This window comes from Trachypithecus francoisi, unplaced genomic scaffold, assembly GCF_009764315.1.
Source record: "Trachypithecus francoisi isolate TF-2019V2 unplaced genomic scaffold, Tfra_2.0 Lachesis_group13, whole genome shotgun sequence".
NCBI classification, from domain to species: domain Eukaryota; kingdom Metazoa; phylum Chordata; class Mammalia; order Primates; family Cercopithecidae; genus Trachypithecus; species Trachypithecus francoisi.
In genome coordinates, this window is record NW_022681458.1 from 13478276 (window position 1) to 13493502 (window position 15227).

The 15227-nt window shown below is 44.2% G+C and overlaps 1 long non-coding RNA gene across 1 annotated transcript; it reads left to right on the forward strand.

Annotated features, from left to right (window-relative positions):
• The first annotated feature begins 1971 nt into the window (after window positions 1-1971).
• Window positions 1972-12374, forward strand: LOC117095298. The gene is made up of 3 exons (XR_004441905.1): window positions 1972-1982; window positions 3825-3826; window positions 12231-12374. It is a non-coding gene; the product is annotated as an uncharacterized LOC117095298 (long non-coding RNA).
• Window positions 12375-15227: the final 2853 nt, after the last annotated feature.

Sequence of the window (15227 nt, forward strand, 5' to 3'; positions counted from 1 at the left end):
GCTGCAGCTGCCTTGGGCCGGGCAAGGGCAGAGCTGCAGCAGAGACATCTGCAGAAAGTGCCAAGCTGCAAAAGCCCCCGGAGCTTCAAGGAGGGCTTGGAAAAAAATCCACCATGACAAAATGAAATATTCAGTATGTCTGCTGCAGCTTGTGGTGGTGGGTACATGGTAAATAAGTGTGAGATTTGCAGAAGAATGGTTTGGTGTGTATCTTTTCAGATACACACACACACAGCCATATGTGTTTATATGGTTCTACAACATTTTTCCTTTTCCTTTGTCTTTGAGATCTTTTGCACTATATGCATTTGTCTCATTTTTTAAAAATTTGTGTAACAACATGTATTATGGACATGATTTCATTTGAAATTACAAAAAAAAATGCTTTATACTTTCAATTTTCCTTACTTTGCTGACATTTATGGGTGAGTTTCTGTTTCCTGCAATGAGCGTGGAAGCTTCAAGGGGGAGAGATTTGTGTTGAGTTTTTTCACTGAGCTATCCCATATGCTTAGAAAAGTGCTTATCATCTGGGCACAGTGGCTCATGCCTGTGATTCCCAGCACTTTGGGAGGCCGAGGTGGGTGGATCATTTGAGGTCAGGAGTTCAAGAGCAGCCTGGCCAACATGGTGAAACCCGGTCTCTACTACAAATACAAAAATTAGCCAGGCATGGTGGCCTGTGCCTGGAGTCCCAGCTACTCTCCTTGGGAGGCTGAGGCAGGAGAACTGCTTGAACCTGGGAAGCAGAGGTTGCAGTAAGCCGAGATCACACCACTGCACTCCAGCATGGGCAACAGAGTGAGACTGTCTCCAAAAAAAGAAAGGAAAGTGCTTATCACATAGTAGACGCTCAGTAAATATTTGCTGAATGAATTGAATGAATAAGCTATACTTGAACCCAGGCCCCAAATAACTTCTAAGTTTGTATGACTCTAAACAACATGGCAAACATTGTCATGCACTGCCACATGCACAAAACTGCAGTCAAACATCCAAGTCTACACAATGGTGGCCACTAGATGAAAAGCTGTGTGGAAAATAACTTCTGCTGAGAAACAAGCAAGACAATTTACTACTCTGCTCATGGTGATTTATTGCAGATATGTAATACATGACTATTGGAATTGCTACTCAGATGTCTTCCAGGAAGTTTTAATATTGCTCTGCTGCCGAGAGGGCCTGGGACTCCAAAACAGCCCCACATTCCCTGTCCTTTTGCTGTCGCCCTAATTCATGTTCTTCCCACAGAAGCATATTCCTTTTTCCTGTGGGATAAAGAAGGTAGAGAGGCCAGGAGCAGTGGCTCACACCTGTAATCCCAGAACTTTGGGAGGCAGAGGCAGGTGGATCACTTGAGGTCAGGAGTTTGAGACCAGCTTGGCCAACAGGGTGAAACCCCGTCTCTACTAAAAATTCAAAAATTAGCTGGGCCTGGTGGCGGGCGCCTGTAATTCCACCTACTCGGGAGGCTGAGGCAGGAGATTCGCTTGAACACAGGAGGCGGAGGTTGCAGTGAGCCGAGATCGTGCCACTGCATTCCAACCTGGGCGCAGAGAGGCTCCGTCTCAAAAAAAAAAAAAAAAAAAAAAAAAGAGAAAGTAAGCTCTTGGCTACTTCCCTTTTACTGCTTGAAGTTGAGCCTATGGGCAGAGCTGAGCATTTTGAAGAGATGGGAAATAATAAATGCCAAGATTCATGCAAAATTCAGATGGAAGTCAGCATCCCATAAATTTAAATAAATGTTTATTTTCAGTCAGGCAATGAAATGTGGAGTGTGACATCAGATCAAAAGAATGACCACATAACGGAGATACAAGACCTGAAGGAGCTTTTGTTTGTTTGTTTTTTGTAAGCCATGAAGTGAGAGGGACCTGCACAAGCCAAATACCTGGAGAGGCTGCTTTGCACCCGCTGTGCATTTTCCTAATTCACCATGACTTCCCTTCCAATTTCACATTCAAGAACATTTCCCCAACAGTGTCCTACCTATGGCATCCCACGAACAATAAGAAGGAATGACCAGATATCTCATTTTAAAGAATATGTTCTCTTTTATCTTAATATTGTTCTTCCTCAGGTGATTTGGGGAAGGAAAATAATCAGTTCCCCACACCACACAACCCCCCCCCCCCCGCTTTTTTTTTTGAGACAGTCTTGCTCTGTCGCCCAGGCTGGAGCGCAGTGGCATCATCATCCCAGCTCACTGGAACCCCGGGCTCCCTGGAATCCCCGCCTCCCGAGTTCAAGCAATTCTCATGCCTCAGCCTCCCAAGTAGCTGGGATTACAGGCGCCTGCCATCACGCCTGGCTAAGTTTTATATTTTTAGTAGAGACGGGGTTTCACCATGTTGGCCAGCCTGGTCTTGAACTCCTGGCCTCAAAGATCCACCCTGCTCGGCCTCCCAAAGTTCTGCGATTATAGGCTTGAAACACCACCCCTAGCCTGTTCCCTTTTTCTAAGTGCAGTGGCACCTCCTTACAAAAGTTAGATTTGAAATGGTCCTACCCGAACCCTACCGCCTATCCAATGCCTGAAGGGAAATAGCATCTCGGGGTTCCCTCCAGGAAGGTGTAGTTTTTGAGCATCGTAACTGACTTCCCTGCAGGAAGAACAGTTCCCCTGCTCCTTGGGCTATTGGGATTTCCTGTCCCCTGCCTAAGCCTTCAGCGATGCCAGTCCCCCAACACAAACATCTGAGAGCAGCTTTTGAGCCGCCTTCCTAACTGGCCTCATGTATCACAGGGCTCCTCCCTCCCCTCTGTGCTCCGATGCCCTCCATTTTTGTTAGAACGTAGGCATAGCCCTGTCATTTGCAGGACTGAGGTTTGAGTACAAAGGGAAGCCTACAGACGATATGTTCAAATATTTAAAAGTGATAGATCATGTTAACAACTTTTAAATAAAATGTACTCTATCCTTGCGCCTTGTCAAATACAACTTCATAACAACTAAACGAAAAACAATGTGTAGGCCGGGCATGGTGGTTCATGCCTGTAATCCTATCACAGGCACTCGAACCAGAGCGACTCCATTCTGAGTGAGGGCTGGAGAATGAGGCTGGGACTTGCTGGGCTGCATTCCCAGAAAGTTAGGCATTCTGGGCCTCTAGATGTTTACGGTTAAGGGAACAAATTAGTAACCTTTACTCAACAGACTCAGACTTAGGAGTGTCCAGATATTCCAATATCTGGAGAACAAAGGCATTCCTAATTTTGCTTTAAAGATAATATTATAGATTCTTGCAAAATGTAGTAATTAAGAAAATTAGTTCTTTATCACAAACTCTTAGAGCAGAGCACATCTCCCCATATACATGAGTATTGTACCTAGGGTGGACGCGTTCCTCCTCTTACTTTCAGGAACGTCCTACTCTGTCTATGGGAGTAGCTGTTCTTTCACCACTTTACTCTCCTAATAAACTTGTTTTTACATTGCGTTGCGGACTCGTCCTGAATTCTTTCTTGCGGGAGATCCAAGAATCTTCTCTTGGGGTCTGGATCGGGACCCCTTTCCTATAACAATCCCACACTTTGGGGAGCCAAGGTGGGTGGATCACTTGAGGTCAGGAGCTCGAGACCAGCCTGGCCAACGTGGCAAAAAACCGTCTCTACTAAAAATATGAAAGTTAGCCAGGCGTGGTGGTGGGCGCCTGTAATTCCAGCTACTCGGGAGGCTGAGACAAGATACTCCTTTGAACTCGGAAGGTGGAGGTTGCAGTGAACCAAGATGGCGCCATTGCACTCCAACCTGGGTGACAGAGCAAGACTCCGTCTCAAAAAAAAAAAAAAAAAAAAAAAAGGAATGAAAAGAAAAAGAAAAGCAGTGTGTAAATCTGTGATTTTGGGCAAAATATCAAAGACAGCTGAATTTAATCACTATTGTATTATGGCTAGATGTTCTGCTAATGGAGCAGGATGTTCAGACGAGTAATAAAATAGAAATATCCATAATTCATAAATCGTTTGTTTCAGAATATTTTTCTTACCTTCATTTCAGCAAAATTCTTAAATATTTATAAAGAATTTAAAATAATCTGTATTCTATTGACAGTTATTTAAAAGATTAAAAACAAAATGTAACAATATTCTAACTATAAAATTTGAATGTATTCCATCCCTGTTTGAGACATCAGCGTATATAGATAACGTTCACTAAGTGTTTAGCATGTGGTAGGCACATGCTAAAGTGTTTTCCTTGCATTAGTGTATCTAATCTTCATAATTATGAAACAGGTGCCATTGTTATCTCCATCTTATAGATGAGGCAACTGAGGTTCAGGGATAAAGTCATAAAATTGCCTGTGGTCACCTCCCAAAAGATCTGAATATATTTTTATTAAGGGAACAAAATAAAGGAAGTTAAAAGTAACAAAATTAAAAGTATTTTTCACATCCTTAGGAGTTAACTTTCTTTAAAAAGAGTCTTCAAAAAAATTTTAAAATTCTTGAAATTTAAAGACATAATTAAAAAGCAAAATTCAAACTATAAAAAATGAACATCCAAATTTTAAATAAAGTTATTTAAAGTGAACTGCAATATTTATTGACTCTTTAAACATGTAAGTGCATTTAAGAAAGTATATTATGAAAGTAAAATTATTCACAAGTCTAGTGTTTCATGTCCATTTATTGCCAACGTAAAGCATCAGCCTATTTCATGCATGCTATATTTAGACCTACATGTAAACAAACCTAAGAAAAATACGAATTGTTTCATGGTGCAAACATTGCTGAGTGATGGCGTTCAATTTTTGTAAGCATCATACTAGCCCGTCAGTACCTCCAACAACGGGCAGAACACCATGAGCAAGAAACTGGATTCTTGCCACTACTTACTGGAAATATTTTATTACACAAGAATATTGTTTAGTCATGCTGAGAAGAAGGATTTGACAAGTTAACCCATCTTTTCTCTTACTTAGGTGTTTTCCAACAAACTCTCGTCACACTTTGAAGGAATCAATCCACAAACCTCTATGGCACGGAGAAGCTGGCAGCCCCTGTTTTGAGGACATGGGGCAAGAGACATGAAGAAGCAGGTCCCTGAGTGGTACGAGTCCCAGCTGCACATATTTAGGCTTCTGGGCTAAGCTCTGGGTCCTAAGTGGCAGGGTTGGGTCAGGGCTTGCATTTTTTACATAGATTTATTTTTTTGTACTCTTATGATATGTGGGATCCTAAAATGCAGGGCCCAGGGCTGGGCCTAGATCTTCCTTAGATCTGAGGTTGGTACTGGGTGCATGGAAAACTCCTGTGATCATGATTATTATTCTATTTGAGACAACGTCTCACTGTGTCGCCCAGGCTGGAGTGCAGTGGTGCGATCTCGGCTCACTGCAGCCTCCGCCTCCTGGGTTCAAGCGATTCTCCTGCCTCAGCCTCCTGAGTAGCTGGGACTACAGGCACACGCCACCACGCCCAGCTAATTTTTTGTATTTTTAGTAGAGACAGGGTTTCACCATGTTAGCCAGGATGGTCTCGATCTCCTGACCTCATGATCCACCCACCTTGGTCTCCCAAAGTGCTGGGATCACAGGCGTGAGCCACCGTGTCTGGCCACTCCTGTGACTGTTGAAGTATCACCGCCCGTGGAGGCCTCCCCTGTGAAGGGGGCTGACAGCTCTAAGATAGGGCTCAACGCATGACATTGAAACTACTTGTTCCTCCTACTTGATTTTACTTGATGACCCTATCTGAAATTCCTGATGCTTTTACTCAAATGCAGTCTCCTTGAGGACCTCCAGCTTACAAACAAGATTTACCTGTATTTCACTCTCTGTCATATTTCAAAGGTAATACATGCTTCATTCAAAAGCGTGATGTTGAATAGGTTTTTCTGACTCCTCCTGCCATCCTGTTTATGTGCCGCAATGGAAAGCCACTATGCTACAGGGAGGGACGGGGGTTCCCATGACTGTGAGATGCACAGGCCGAAGGGCAGGCCGGTCTTGGCACACTCATTTATGCATGGAGATTCTCACAGGGCTTGCAGTGCACCGACTGCTTCAGGTCTCACCCCTGTGACCCAAAGTCTTCAATTCTGAAGATCCTTTGCCAATTTTTAAGCTGACTCTCACTCTACCTCTTCTTTGCAAAATCTGAGGATTAACCAGGGACAACAGGGAGCCTAAAGCAGGAAGGGAAACGCCCCACAGACCCTTCTCCTTGAATCTGGCAAATGGAGGATTTTGGAAATGTTGTTTTGGGGCCTCTAATGGGTAGACACATCCGCTTCCGAAGGTATTTCTGTGCACCATCTCTTAAAGGGTAAGTAATGACATTGAATAAACATGGGAAAGGGTAGAGGTCGCAATTCCAATAATGATTACAATTCACGTCAAGGCTTCAGAGCTGGACTTTTATTGGTTGTGCAGGAAGTAAATATGACAGCAAAGTATCTCATATTCTTATACGTTCATTGTAAATGTCTTTTTTTTTTTTTTTTTTTTTGAGACGGAGTCTTACTGTGTGGCCCAGGCTGGAGTGCAGTGGGGCGATCTCGGCTCACGGCAAGCTCCGCCTCCTGGGTTCACGCCATTCTCCTGCCTCAGCCTCCCGAGTAGCTGGGACTATAGGCGTCCGCCACCACACCCGGCTAAGTTTTTTTTTTTTTGTATTTTTAGTAGAGACGGGGTTTCACTGTGTTAGCCAGGATGGTCTCGATCTTCTGACCTCGTGATCCGCCCGCCTCCGCCTCCCAAAGTGCTGGGATTACAGGCGTGAGCCACAGCACCCGGCCATTGTAAATGTCTTTAAAGCAAATGAAATCAGAACAAAAATAAGCTATTTATGAGGTCAAAAGTGCCTCAGAACGAAGTTAAGCACAGGTGTTATAAAATTCTCCCGAGGGAACTGAGATAACCAGCAAGGAAGTAGCTACGTGCTTGGGTCAAGTCCAAGCCAGAGATGGTAATATAAAGGCTTCCCCAGCAGAAGGAGGCATCAGACTCCCCTCAAGTCTCCTGAGTCCTCCCTCCTCACTTCACTGGAATCCTCTCTACTGACACCATGGGTTGCTGTGGTTGTAGTGGCTGCGGTGGTGGCTGTGGTGGCTGTGGCAGCTGCACCACCTGCAGGTGCTACCGGGTGGGCTGCTGCCTCTGCTGCTGTGGCTGCTGTAGCACGCCCGTGATCTGCTGCTGGCGCTGCACTTGCAGCTCGTTTGGCTGTGGCTATGGCTGTGGGAAGGGCTGTTGCCAGCAGATGGGCTGTTGCCAGAAGCAATGCTGCTGCTAGGCGGGCCCCCGGCCTCTGGGCAGGTGCTCATTGTGCTTGGATTTGTAGACTTTGTGTGCTTTCATCTCCTCTGGTTCACCTAAATATTGAGTTGTGTTGGCCGGGCGCGGTGGCTCACACCTGTAATCCCAGCACTTTGAGAGACTGAAGTGGATGGATCACTTGAGGTCAGAAGTTCAAGACTAGCCTGGCCAAAATGGTGAAACCCCATCTCTACTAAAAGTACTAAAATTGGCTGGGCATGATGGTGAGTGCCTGTAGTCCCAGCTACTTGGGAGGCTGAGGCAGAAGAATCGCTTAAACCCGGGAAGCGGAGGTTGCAATGAGCTGAGATCTCGCCATTGCACTCCATCCTGGGCAACAAGAGTGAAACTCCATCTCAAAGAAAAAAAAAAAAAAAAAAAAAATATATATATATATCACATGGCTCTCTCTAGAGAGAGCGAGAGAGTGAGAGTGAGACAACCATGTGATTTAACATAAATACACCTGATTAGAAGTCAGAAGCCCAAATTCAAGTCCATGCTCTGCCACAGCGGTCAGCCACACACAAGTCAGTCAGCCTCCTCCCAGAGTCTTGCTTATTCACCTATAAAATAGTAAGTTTGAACTAAGAATGAGTAAGGAACTTTTCAGTTTTAACCACATGTGAATCTACTGAGATCTACTGAGTTCACAGAACTAAATTCACAGGCTCTCCAGCCCCACACTCTGAAGATTTCTCTTATATATCTGATGCTTTTAAATAGATATACCTTTGCTATAGTGGGCATTAACATTTGTTAACACAAAAAACAATCACCTTTAATCTAATATGATTCATCAGTTATAATCCACACTGCAACAAAAACAGGCCATAGCTTACCTGATGAAAGTTCAACAGTTTACATTAATGAGCTCAGCGGAATGAAATAATGATTACTAATCTATTCCGTTCTTTTGAAACATTTACTCTCTGTGGAAATTCTGTACTTATATACCTGCTTCTATTCGTTGTATACTATACATTGGTTACAGCTTCCAGTGTTCCCTTATCTTCCTAAATATGATTTAATGAAACACTAGAAAAATCTTGTATTTCACAGTGTTTGTTTTGATTTGTTTTTGTCGTTTTTGAAGGAAGGGTGAGTGTGATGAAGCTGATGTTTGGTAACACATGTTGCAAACTTTCGAAGGTTGTAAGATGAAAGAGAAGGGATACTCTGAATTTATTGGGGTAATGTTAGCTACAGCAAAGCTTTTCTTATTGATGTCAACTGATCCTGAGCAGTTTTAGGTGGGCAGGAGGAGGGGATGAGGATTCGGGAAGCTATTCTTCATTCAGTCATTTAGGGATCTAGGTTAAAGAAAGCACTGACATTTTCAAGATATGGCTTCTAAGATGGCTTAGTGGTCCTCAGTTTATAGGTAGAAAAGAATAGATAGCCCATCGCTTCTTAAGCGCTGTGGCTTGACAGTGACACAGCTTGTCATTGATGGGAAGTAACCACATGGTCCTGGCCAGAGTCGGTGGCTCGCGCCTGTAATCCCAGCACAAGGGAGGCCGAGGCGGGTGGATCACCTGAGATCAGGAGTTTGAGCCCAGCTTGGCCAACATGGAGAAACCCCATCTCTACTAAAAAATGAAAAGAAATTAGCTAGGCATGGTGGCACATGCCTGCAACCCCAGCTACTCAGGAGGCTGAGGCAGGAGAACCGCTTGAACCTGGGAAGCAGAGGTTGAGATTGTGCAGTGAGTCCAGATTGTGCCACTGCACTCCAGCCTGGGCAACAGAGTGAGACTCTGTCTCAAAAAAAAAAAAAGGAAGTAATCACATGGTCCTATCCAGTCCATAGCTAGACTGACATTTCCCAGCAACAACCTTGTCATATGAAAGGGAAAGCATACATTTCTCATGGACAGTTAGCTGTGTCTACCATATAAAGCTCATGTTCTAGTAAAACTCCTAGCTGATTTGACTGCAGTGTGTTTAGAAGGGGATACCCTGAGGTAACCAGTGGGTGTTTAATTCCCATTTGTATCACATGAGTTTCCCCTGGAGTAGTGAAACTGGTCCCTGCAGCAGATCATTCTTCAAAGAAAAGTTTTTCTTTTGTTTTTTCCTTTTTGAGATGGCGTCTCACTCTGTGACCCAGGTTGAAGTGCAGTAGTGTGATTACGGCTCACTGCAACCTCCGCTTCCCAGGCTCAAGCAATTCTCCCACCTCAGCCTCTCGAGTAGCTGGGACCACAGGTGTATGCTACCATGCTTGGCTAATGTTTTGTATTTTTTTTGTAGAAACAGGGTCTCACCACATTGCCCAGGCTGGCCTCGAACTTCTGGGCTCAAGCGATTCACCTGCCTGGGCCTCCCAAAGTGCTGGGATTACAGGCGTGAGCCACCGTGCCAAGCACAAGTTTTTCTAATACTGTTAACACTGTTCTCATTTGAATCAATCAGATAGTTTTAATTTGTTTTTTAAAATGTTACATGTCATTCTAGAGTTATAAGCACAAACATCATTCAGATTATTTAAAAAGGATCTAGATATTCTAGAGAAAGTTTTCTCCATACCATTTAAATGAGATCATAGTGATGGCTATGGTGAGCTCTCTTTCTTGGTCAACAGCTATTTCTATGTCCCTTTAGTATTTGCTGTTTTTCTGTACAGCAGAGGCTGAGATGATTAGAAATTACATTGCACAGAATCCTCTGCATCTGGGATCTGGATATTGCAAGAATTAGATCAACCTCTGAGGGGTATAAAAGGCAGAAACAAGGTGAAGGTCATTTTCCTCCACCTTCTATCTGTTGCTGCTGATAAGGAAGAGTAGTGTGGAAGAGTTGAGTTTTCTACACTGCAGCAGTGTTCCTGGGTCCAGATAGTGTCATACAAGTTAATAACCAGTTACAGAGGCAACTGTAGTCAGCTGGGCACCCACCACTCCTCCCGGCTAATTTTTGTATTAGCTGGGCGTGGTGGCGGGTTCCTATAATCCCAGCTACTCAGGAGGCTAAGGCAGGAGAATCGCTTGAGCCCAGGAGGTGGATATAAATTGAGTGTTGTAGCATTCAATCACTAACCCCGGGGTGTGCAGAGTGGTGATGACAACAGAGGCAATGGTTCCTTGGTTCCTCGACTACAGCCATAGTGGGGTGTTCTTGAACTTAATCGTTCCAGAGGTGGCTTCTTGATATCCCTGCTTTTTTTTTTTTTTTTTTTTTTTTAACAGAGTCTCACTCTTATTGCCCAGACTGGAGTGCAGTGGCATGATCTTGGCTCACTGCAACCTCCGCCTCCCAGGTTCAAGTGACTCTCCTGCCTCAGCCTCCCAAGTAGCTGAGATTACAGGCATCTGCCACCACGCCTGGCCAATTGTTGTATTTTTAGTAGAGATGGGGTTTCACCATGTTGGCCAGGCTGGTCTCAAACTCCTAACCTCATGATCCACCCACCTCAGCCTCCCCAAAATTCTGGGATTACAGGCATGAGCCGCCGTGCCCAGCCTTCCCTGCCTTTTTGGCTACTGCAGAGACAGTGGCATCTCCCAGGGCCAGTTCAGCAGTCATGACCCAGGAAGCATTTCTGCAGATAAGTCTAGAGCCTGCTTTTCTAGCCCTTCCAGCAATTTTGTACACATGATTCTCCCACGACATCTCTTCCCAATTTCATAGCTAGAATTTCAGTTTTCTGCAACTAACTGACACTAGTCTATGAAACGCCCTTCTATCTTTTTATACCAAATTCTAGCCATGCTCCAAAGCTGTGTGGAATCCTGGCTCCCAGCCCTTCTTGATGGAATCTTCCTTTTTCTGAACTCCGAGGCTTTTGCTGTTTTGGCATGCCATGTGACAAGTTATTTGCATACTTTTCTATCCTTGGTTTTAGCAACTTTTAGTTTTAGCTCTTTTGGTTGCAGAAAAATAAAAACCCACTAAAAACAATATAAAAGGATAATAATATAGGAGCATCTCACAGAAAACAGAGTCTGCAGTCAGTTTTCATAGGGTAGAAATTAAGATGTAAAATACCATTGAGAAACCAAACAGTTACCCTTTCTCTGCCACCCTCTAAAGCTGTGTGGTCTCCTACCTCCTCTTCCTGCATATTTCTCCTCTCTGTCTCTCCTCCTCCTTCTTTTTGTACAGATTGGTTTCTCTGTCTCTCCCAGCAGAGTTCATGAATTCATTGTATTGTATTATATTTGTATTATTTGTATTTATTTTTCTTTGTCTAGAGAAGGCTCTCAGTCTGTTGTTCAGGCTGGAGTGCAGTGACATGATCATAGCTCACTACAACCTCCAACATCTGGGTTCAAGCAATCCTTCCGCCTCAGCCTCTTGAGTAGGTGGAAATTTAGGCGTATGCCACTATACCTGGCTAAATATTTTTGTGGACATGGGGTCTCCAGGCTGGTCTCAAATTCCTCACCTCAGATGATTCTCTCACCTCAGCCTCCCAAATCACTGCCATTACAGGCATAAGCCACCGTGCCTGGCTGTTATTTTTATTTTTTGTAGGGATGGGGTCTTGCTATGTTGCCCTGGCTGGTCTTGAACTCCTGGCCTCAAACACTCCTCCCACCTCAGCCTCCCAAGTAGCTGGGATTATAGGTGTGAGCCACCATGCCTGGTTAAGCTCATGAATTTAAATATGGTAGAGACTTCTAGTTGTCTACCCAATACCCTTGGTCTCGTTCTTCTCCCCAGTTTTAACTGGGCACAGATCACTTGGAATAAATACTACCTTTCCCATGCTGCTACATGGTTATATTCTAGGCAATGAGATGGCTCTTTAAAAGAAAGAGGGTGAGCCTTTCTCCTCCTTTATCCTTCTTGTTTTATTTATTTTTTCTTCTCTTCCTTTATCCTTCTGAGTGGAGAGCAGATATAATCATTGGAGCTATGATTGCCACATTTTGAACATGAGAATAAAGAGATCAAAGAGACAGTGGATCCATGCACTGAAAGGCTCTCTGAGGAAGTGGAGCTCCCACTCCAACTCTTGAGTGCTGTGTTAGTCTGTTCCCATACTGCTAATAAAGACATACCTGAGACTGGGTAATTTGTAAAGGAAAGAGGTTTAATCAACTCACAGTTCAGCATGGCTGGGGAGGCCTCAGGAAACTTTCAGTCATGGTGGAAGAGGAAGCAAACACATTCTTCTTCACATGGCAGCAGCAAGGAGAAGAATGAGCAAAAGGGGGAAAGCCCCTTAAAAAAACCATCAGATCTCGTGAGAACTCAGTCACTACCAGGAGAACAGCAGCATAAGGGTAACCACCCCCATTCAATTACCTCCCACCAGGTCCCTCCCATGACACATGGGGATCATGGGAACTATAATTCAAGATGAAATTTGGGTGGGGACACAGCCAGACCACCCGACTTTGTGTACTTACCTCCCGACTTTGTGAATAACTTTCTATCTTAAGTCATTTTTATTTTAAGTTCCTTTTTGTGTGCAACTAAGCTTAATTTTAACAGATACACGTGCCCTTCCATTTCATTCATACTAGGGAATAAGTTGTTTCTCTTGGTTTCAATTCCAAGCTCCTAGAGAGATTGAAAGAGCTTAGCTTCTGTATCTACTGGTATTCCAATCAACAATGACCAGGGGAGCAAAATTCCATAACACAAATGGGATACAGAGGATCTATGCATGTAAGTTATGGGGGGGTTGTTTTTACAGAAACAGGTGTGTGTGTTGGGCAGATACTAAAATGTTGTCATCATTCTCCTCTTCCGTTATCAGCTGAAGCTTTATACTGAAATATCTTCCCCTTCATAACAGCTTTATACTGTATCTTTATACATAACAGCTTTATACTATATCTTTTCAGCTTTATACTGAAATAGCTTCCCCTTCATAACATACAGATTACATTTCTACATTTTTACAGAAGTCTTCAGATACTTCCTTTTAGTCACAAATGTAAGGAGTTCCAATCCCAAGTGGAAATGTTATGCCCACTAGCAAAAGCATGCAACTTACTCAGTTTTGGTCAAATGGCAAAGACGCTGGATGTCAGACACTTGATTCTCATAGTCAGGTGGAGTCCAACCGATCCAGTTCCCTACACATAAAATGGTTACCGAAACAGTTCTTCAATTCAACAGCTTATGAAGACAGCAAAAAGATTTGAAATGGCACAACCCACATTCTAAGATAAGTAACTACCACCTCCCACTCATTCAAGTCAGTAATAAATATATCATTTGTTTATTATATAGTTATAGAATGATATAATTTATATGACTTAGTGGGAGGGTACATTTTAGTTGTTAATTTTTATAAAATAAAAAATATGGTTGGGCGCGGTGGCTCAAGCCTGTAATCCCAGCACTTTGGGAGGCCGAGACGGGCGGATCACGAGGTCAGGAGATCGAGACCATCCTGGCTAACACGGTGAAACCCCGTCTCTACTAAAAAATACAAAAAACTAGCCGGGTGACGTGGCGGGCGCCTGTAGTCCCAGCTACTTGGGAGGCTGAGGTAGGAGAATGGCGTAAACCCAGGAGGCGGGGCTTGCAGTGAGCTGAGATCCGGCCACTGCACTCCAGCCTGGGCGGCAGAGCGAGACTCCATCTCAAAAAAAAAAAAAATATATATATATATATATTTTTATATATATATATTTTAAATATATATATATATATTTTTAGAATGTTATATAATTATAGTAGAAATCTCAACCATGCAGAACTACATAAACCATACAATGGAAGTGTCTTCTGTCTCTAACCCAGTTGTATTCTTTCAGTTATTCTCGGTGTTTTGCGTGTTGTGTTGATAGGTGGGTGTTTTTTGTTTTTGTTTTGAGATGGAGCCTCACTCTGTTGCCCAGGCTGGAGTTCAGTGGTGCAATCTCGGCTCACTGCAACCACTGCCTTCTGGGTTCAAGCGATTCTCCTGCCTCAGTCTCCCGAGTAGCTGGGATTACAGGCACCTGCCACCATACCCAGCTAATTTTTTTGTATTTTTAGTAGAGACAGGGTTTCATCATATTGGCCAGGCTGGTCTCGAACTCCTGGGCTCAAGTGATCCTCCCACCTCGCCCTCTCAAAGTGCTGGGATTACAGGGGTGAGCCACCATGCCCGGCCCATAGGTGAGCTACTCTTAATCCTTTCATACAAATCCTTTCATACAAAGGATTTCACATTTCACTGGGGTCCAGTAACTGGATCCCAGTCTGGAGCTAATGTTTTGGTGTCCATTACCAGGCATGCCCCTTGTACCAGGCTGTGTGCCCCCCTGCTGCTGCAGAGTGGAGCGCTGCTCCCCAAGCCTACTACGCCTGAGCTTTTGGCCCACACTGACTGCACCACTGCATGCACTATCTCACCATTCCCAACAGTACTCACTGAATCTATGCTCTGGGCTGAGCGGGGGATTACACAGAAGCAGAAGGAAGGCATTGTAGAGATTAGAACTGCCTAACATCCCAATCTTTTCTCCTAGACATATTGGCTTGTATTTACACCAACTTGAACTCATCCATAACTGAGTGACTTTTTTGGCCAATGAAATGTGAACAGAAGTGATGTGGGTCGCTTCTGGGCAGAAACATATAGATCCAGTATGCAGCTCACCACATTTTTGTACCCTGCCCCGTAACTGTGGAAGCCTGGATCAAGATGCTGCCTCTGCCAGTCTAGGTCTTTCAGGAACTACCAGGAGCACGGACCCCATTTAGATCAGGATGGTGAGTTAGCATAAGCAAGAACTTTTGTATTGTTTCTGTTTTTTGAGACGGAGTCTCACTCTGTCGCCCAGGCTGGAGTGCAGTCTTGGCTCATGGCAACCTCCACCTCCCAGGTTCAAGTGATTCTCCTGCCTCAGCCTCCCAAGTAGCTGGGATCACAGGTGTGTGCCACCACGCTTGGCTACTTTTTGTTTTTTTAGTACAGATGGGGGTTTTGCCATGTTGGCCAGACTGGCCTCCAACTCTTGACTTCGGGTGATCCTCTCGTCTTGGCCTCCCAAAGTGGTGGGATTACAGGCG